The 6,000-nt window shown below is 40.6% G+C and overlaps 1 non-coding gene across 1 annotated transcript; it reads left to right on the top strand.

Moving 5' to 3' along the window:
- The first annotated feature begins 232 nt into the window (after positions 1–232).
- TRNAL-CAG (transfer RNA leucine (anticodon CAG)) lies at positions 233–315 on the top strand. The gene has a single exon. It is a non-coding gene; the product is annotated as a tRNA-Leu (tRNA).
- The last annotated feature ends 5,685 nt before the right edge of the window (positions 316–6,000 follow it).

The following is a 6,000-nucleotide window of genomic DNA, read 5'->3' as shown; positions in this document are numbered from 1 at the left end:
AAGTCGCATCAAAGTTGCACCCATCCAAAATCGCATCAAAGTCAATGCTTTCCTATTGGCGAAAAAAAACACAAAACATATCACAAAAGCAAACCTTTAGTTTTTTGTGCGGGACCATTGAAGTCTATCACGCACGAACCAAAAATGTTGACATGTAGGCCTCAGTAGAGTTATCAGCACATTAGACTACATATGAGCATCATAAGGATCGCAGTGGGAGGGCACTCAACAGGTCAGAATGCCTGAGCGGTATAAGGCACTGCGTTCAGGTCGCAGTCTCCACTGGAGGCGTGGGTTCGAATCCCACTTCTGACAGCAATTTCAGCTTTTCATATCTTGCTCTTTAGGTTCTTTTGCTCATTTAGCGCTCTATCTCTAGTGAAACAAAAATTTGCTGCAGGGAAAAAAGTTCCTGACCTTTTCCAAAAAGTGCATTGGCTCAAAACGCATAGATGTGAACGCATAGTGTGTTTCTGCAAACTGGAAAACACACTGAAATCTGCACTGAAATCTGCATAGTATATTATTCCTACATTTGCACAAATGAAGACGTTGAGGGGCTGGTAGGATACCATGATGACCATTTTGGATGAAATCTAAGATGAATATAATATTCCAACATTCTAAAACTGAAATCTGGAGATGATCCATTCCATGCATTGTACAAAGGAGACCCAGGACATTCAGTAGAAGATTTGGGACATGTATTCTCAATGCCAGAGTCTAGCACTGCCGCAGCAATTCACATCAATCTCTTCTGCTAAAAGGAGCTCACCCACATGGAAGAAAAATATATTTTAAAAATATTCTTCCCAAATATATTGGCATATATTGGAAATACTACAATTTTGGCAGTATTCAGTATACTTCAATAAATATATATATATATATATATATATATATATATATATATATATATATATATATATACTGTAGGTTGAAATGCGTTTTTATTACAAAATATATGATACTATATATCTTTAAAAATTCATTTAACCAGTTGCCTACCAGCCACAGTACATATACTGCGGCAGGGCGGCACCGCTGTGCAAAATCACATTTATAAACATCATTCTGCATATCAAGTAGGGGGCGTGCACGAGACACACGACCGCCCTACCCACGCCGCCGATCGCAGGTGTCAATCACCGGGTCCCGGACGATCATTACCCGCCGTGTCCCGGAGATTACCGGCAAACAGTGACACAGAGCACAGCTGCATTGTTTTCAATGCAGCGTTGCTCCCTGTCAGTTCCCAGCTCACTGTTTCAGAGAGCAGAGATTAGCTTTCCAGGACAGTGTGCAACAGTGAAGTACACCCCCCCGCCTACTAGTAAAACACTCCCCTCACACAGTTAACCCTTTGATTGCCTAAAAAAGTTAACCCCTTCCTCCCCAGTGCCATTAGTACAGTGTCAGGGTTTTTTTTTTGCACTGATCACTGTATTGGTGTCACATGGAATGTCAGTGACCCCAAGTTAGTTCCCCCCCAGTGTCAGAATGTCCGCCACAGTCCCGCAGTTGCACTATAATTAGCTGATTGCCGCCATAAGTCACTGATCGCTGCCATAAGTTGCTGATCGCCGCTATTATTAGTATAAAAAAATAAATAAAAATCCAGTATCTGTACCGCCTTTTGTAACTTTCACGTAAACCAATTAATTTACACGTATTGGGATTTTTTTTAGCAAAGACATGTCACAGAATACATTTTGGCCAAAATTTATGATGAAATTTGATTTTTACATTTTTTTACTGGACATGTTTTATAGCAAAAAGTCTAAAATATTGTTTTTTTTCTCAAAATTGTCAGCCTTTTTTTTATATCGCAAAAAATAAAAACCGGACAGGCGATCAAATACCACCGAAAGAAAGCTCAATTTTGGGGAAAAGAGGACTTAAATTTAATTTGGGTGCAGTGTTGCATGACCGCGCATTTGTCAGTTAAAATAACGCAGCGACGTAACACAAACCGCTTCTGTAACTGCTACAGGGCAGCATGGGTGCAAAAAATCACATATATATACATGATTCGCGCTCCCGCGGTGTTCACGCCCCTCCCAGATAGTGTCAGATTGCCCATCAGTACACCAGTCATCACATTTAACCCCTTGATTGCCAGGAACAACCGGACAGGCAATCAAATACTACCGAAAGAAAGCTCAATTTGTGGGAAAAAAAGGATGTAAATTTAATTTGGGTGCAGTGTATTTGTCAGTTAAAGTAACGCAGCAACATAACACAAACCGCTTCTGTAACCGCTTCCTGTTCACGCCCCTCCCAGATAGCGTCAGATTGTCCATCAGTACACCAGTAATCACATTTAACCCCTTGATTGCCAGGAACACGCTCATGCACAATAAACCTCCATTGTTAATATAGTGTCTGAACGAATCAATATCTTTGATCAGATCAGCACTATACCAGCGTTCACATTAGTATAGTGTCCCTAAAAACGCAGCGTTAGTGGAATCAGCCCCGGCACCTGCTAGCACCTGCGTTTAGCCCCTACGCTTACCCCCCCTTCTCCCCCAGCAAGTGCAGTGTCAGTAGGTCACTGTCACTTGATACATTGCACACAAAACCACAGTGTTGGCAGAATCAGGCCTGATCTCTGTTAGCACTTGTCAGTAAATTTTGATGTCTCTCATATGCAGCAGAGTGACAGTACTAGTGCCACGCTACCTTTTGGTGAACTGGCGAGTACTAGTGGCCTAGTACATCCTGGTCTTTCACATATCTCTTAGATTGTAAGCTCCTAAGATCAGGCCCTACTAACCCTCTTGTATTGAACTGTATTGTCTCCCGTTATATTGTAGCACTGAGCAAACTGTTGGCACTATATAAATCCTGTATAATAATAATAATAATACCAGCACTGCAGTATGACTTGGCGACGTGGTGAGTCCCATAAGTGCAGTACAAGCTGGTGCGGTGGCGAGCACAAGCATTGTCCTGCAACCACCAAGAATTCGCACACAGGCCCATAGAGCTCCTAGTATCCTTTTGGATGTGCTTGCAAATCCTGATTGACAGTCAACAAATTCTGCAGCACCTGTACTTCCCCCATTCACTGCCCAACCCAAAATTCAGGTGGAAATAGCAAATTTAACTCCTCCCCTTGATTTTTTTAGCTGTTTTTCACGGAATATCTGTATGCGTTGATTGTGGATCACAGCAATTTATATGCACAAGAAATTCTCGCCGCCAACCCAAATTCAAACCTTGCCAGACCAGTCACATGGAAACTCATTACGGTTTTCGAATTTACATTTTTTTTGGGCCTAACCCTAAACGTGGGCATTGCTAAAAAAAATGAATTCCGGTTGTATTGGTCCACAGACCCGATTCATCATATGCCTGTGTTCTTTGCTGCCATGGCCAGGCATAGATATGAGAGTATAATGTGTTTTCTGCATTTCAACAACAATACACTCTGTCATCCTTGAGGTGACCCTGAATTTGATCGGCTCCACAAAATTCAGCCCCTCATAAATCACCTTAACCAGAAATTTGCAGATGTCTATACTCCCCAACAAAACATCTGCATTAATGAGTCCCTGATTAATTTTTCTGGCTGCCTTGCATTCAATTTCTCCCTAGCAAGCGTGCCAGATATGGGGTCAGGATGTAGAAGACCTGTGAGAGGGCAACAGGCTATACTTATACGTTTCGGATTTATGAGGGAAAAGTTAGTCACGTGGAGCCCCCCGGATGCCCAGACTACATGGGGAGCAGTGGCAAGATAGTTTGGGACTTGGTGTCATCGTTTTTCCATATGGGGTACCACTTATACGTGGACAATTTTTATTCAACATTTGTTCAATCTTGGAACTGGTGGTTGTGGCAAAGTGTGACCTAATGTGTGCCCACCATTAGAAGTGGGTGGATGCAATGCGGTATATTCTAATGGTGGGCATACCACACACTTTTTCTGGCAGAGATTTCTTCTCTTTTTTTCATTCAGCCCACAGGCTGTATACAAAAAAAAAAAGAACATAGCATATATACCCAACAAGGACCAGCGACGTACTGGTACATCACTGGACTTTGAATGGTTATACCAGGATGATGCCTAGAGCTGTAGGCATCATCCTGGTATAATTTGTTTCAGCCGGCGATTGGCTTTTATGTAAAAGCAATCCTAGTGGCTAATTAGCTGCAGGATTGCTTTTACAAGCAGCGGGAGATGATGACCCCCCATGGCCTTCTCGGGCAGTCCCGTGCCATTGGGGGAACCTGAGAATGCAGTCGGTGTTTCTGCCAGCTGACCATAGAGCTGATTGGAGACCACAGTGGTGCCAATCATCTCTATAGTCTAAGAATTTGGAAGCTACAAGCATTTCATCACTTCAGTTTCGCAGGATATAAACAGCGCCATTTGTAAATTGGGAAAGCATCTGATTACACCGATTTTGGTTTGATTAGATAATGTAAGGGCAGAGGAGATATCCAGAGTCTGATAGACCCCAGATGTCTCAAAAAAGAATATATGACAATGCCCATTGAAGTTATAGGGGATATTTGCATTCCCTGTTATAGCATTAAAAGTGATTAAAAAAAAAAATGAAGGTACAATGTAAAAATGAAAAAAAATCAAAATAACTAAGAACAAAAAAAAAATAAATCACCCCTCCCATGCGTGCACACCTGTGTGCACAAGCCTTTACCCTGTGTCAGTGTGTAAACAGCGGTTGCACCATGCATGTGAGGTATTGCTGTGAACGTCAGATCAAGGGCAGTAATTCTAACACTAGACCTCCTCTGTACATCTAAAATGGTAGCTTTTAAAGGCTTTTAATGTGTTGCCTATGGATATTAAAAATGTATGCAGTTTGTCGCCATTGCACGGGGCATGCACAGTTTTAAAGCATGTCATGTTTGGTATCTATTTACTCGGCTTACCATTATCTTTTATATTTTAACAAATAATTGGCCAATATATTATGTTTTTGTGCATTAAAATTAAAAAAAAGTGTATTTTTTTTTTAAATTTGCTTTTGAAAAATCGCTGCGCGAGTACTGTGTGCCATAAAAAATTGTAGTACCCACCATTTTATTCACTAGGGTGTCTGCTTTAAAAAATATATGTTTGGGGGTTTAAATTAATTTCCTAGCAAAAAATACAGATTTTTTTCATGTGAACAAAAAAGTGTCAGAAAAGGCTTGAGCTTCAGGTGGTTAGAAGAGTGAATGATGTATGGCATAAACTTCTAATGATGGGCATAGAATGCCCCCACCCCCCAAAATGACCCCTTTTTGGAAAGTAGACACCCCAAACTATTTGCTGAGAGGCATGTTGAATCAATAGAAGAATTTATTTTTTACTACAAGTTTTTGGAAAATGACAAAAAAAAAAATAAAAAAAAAAAAAAATATATATATATATATATATTTTTTTTTTTTTTTTGCACAAAATTGTCACTTAAATGATTTACTGCTCACACATGCCATGGGTACATGTGGAATTACTCCCCAAAATACATTCTGCTACTTCTCCAGAGTATGGGGGTACCACATGTGAGAGACGTTTTGGCAGTCTAGCCAAGTACAGGACCCCAAAATGCAATAAGTACCTTCAGGCTTTTAAAGGGCTTTATTTCCTCATTACACTTCCAGACTACTGATCACAGTTTCGGAGGCCCTGAAATGCCAGGATAGCATCTAACCCCCCCAAATGACCCCTTTTTGGAAAGTAGACACCCCAAGGAATTTAATAAGAAGCATGGTAAGTATTTTGCAGATATCATTTGTTGCCACAGGTTTTTGGAAAATGAAGAAAAAAAAACAAAAACATTTTTTCTATTTTTTTTTTATATTTCAAAACCTTGTGAGAAAAAATGAGATCTGCAAAATACTCACCATGCCTCTTTTTAAATTCCTTGGGGTGTCTACTTCCCAGAAAGGGGTCATTTGGTGCTCTCTTGGCATGTCAGTGCCTTCGAAACTGTGATAGGTAGTGAGGAAGTGTAATGAGGAAGTTATGCACCTTCAGGCTTT

This window comes from Staurois parvus, unplaced genomic scaffold (genome assembly GCF_062004578.1).
Source record: "Staurois parvus isolate SC_StPar_1 unplaced genomic scaffold, SC_StPar_1.0 ptg000151l, whole genome shotgun sequence".
Taxonomy (NCBI): domain Eukaryota; kingdom Metazoa; phylum Chordata; class Amphibia; order Anura; family Ranidae; genus Staurois; species Staurois parvus.
This window is presented reverse-complemented; position numbering and strand designations above follow the sequence as displayed.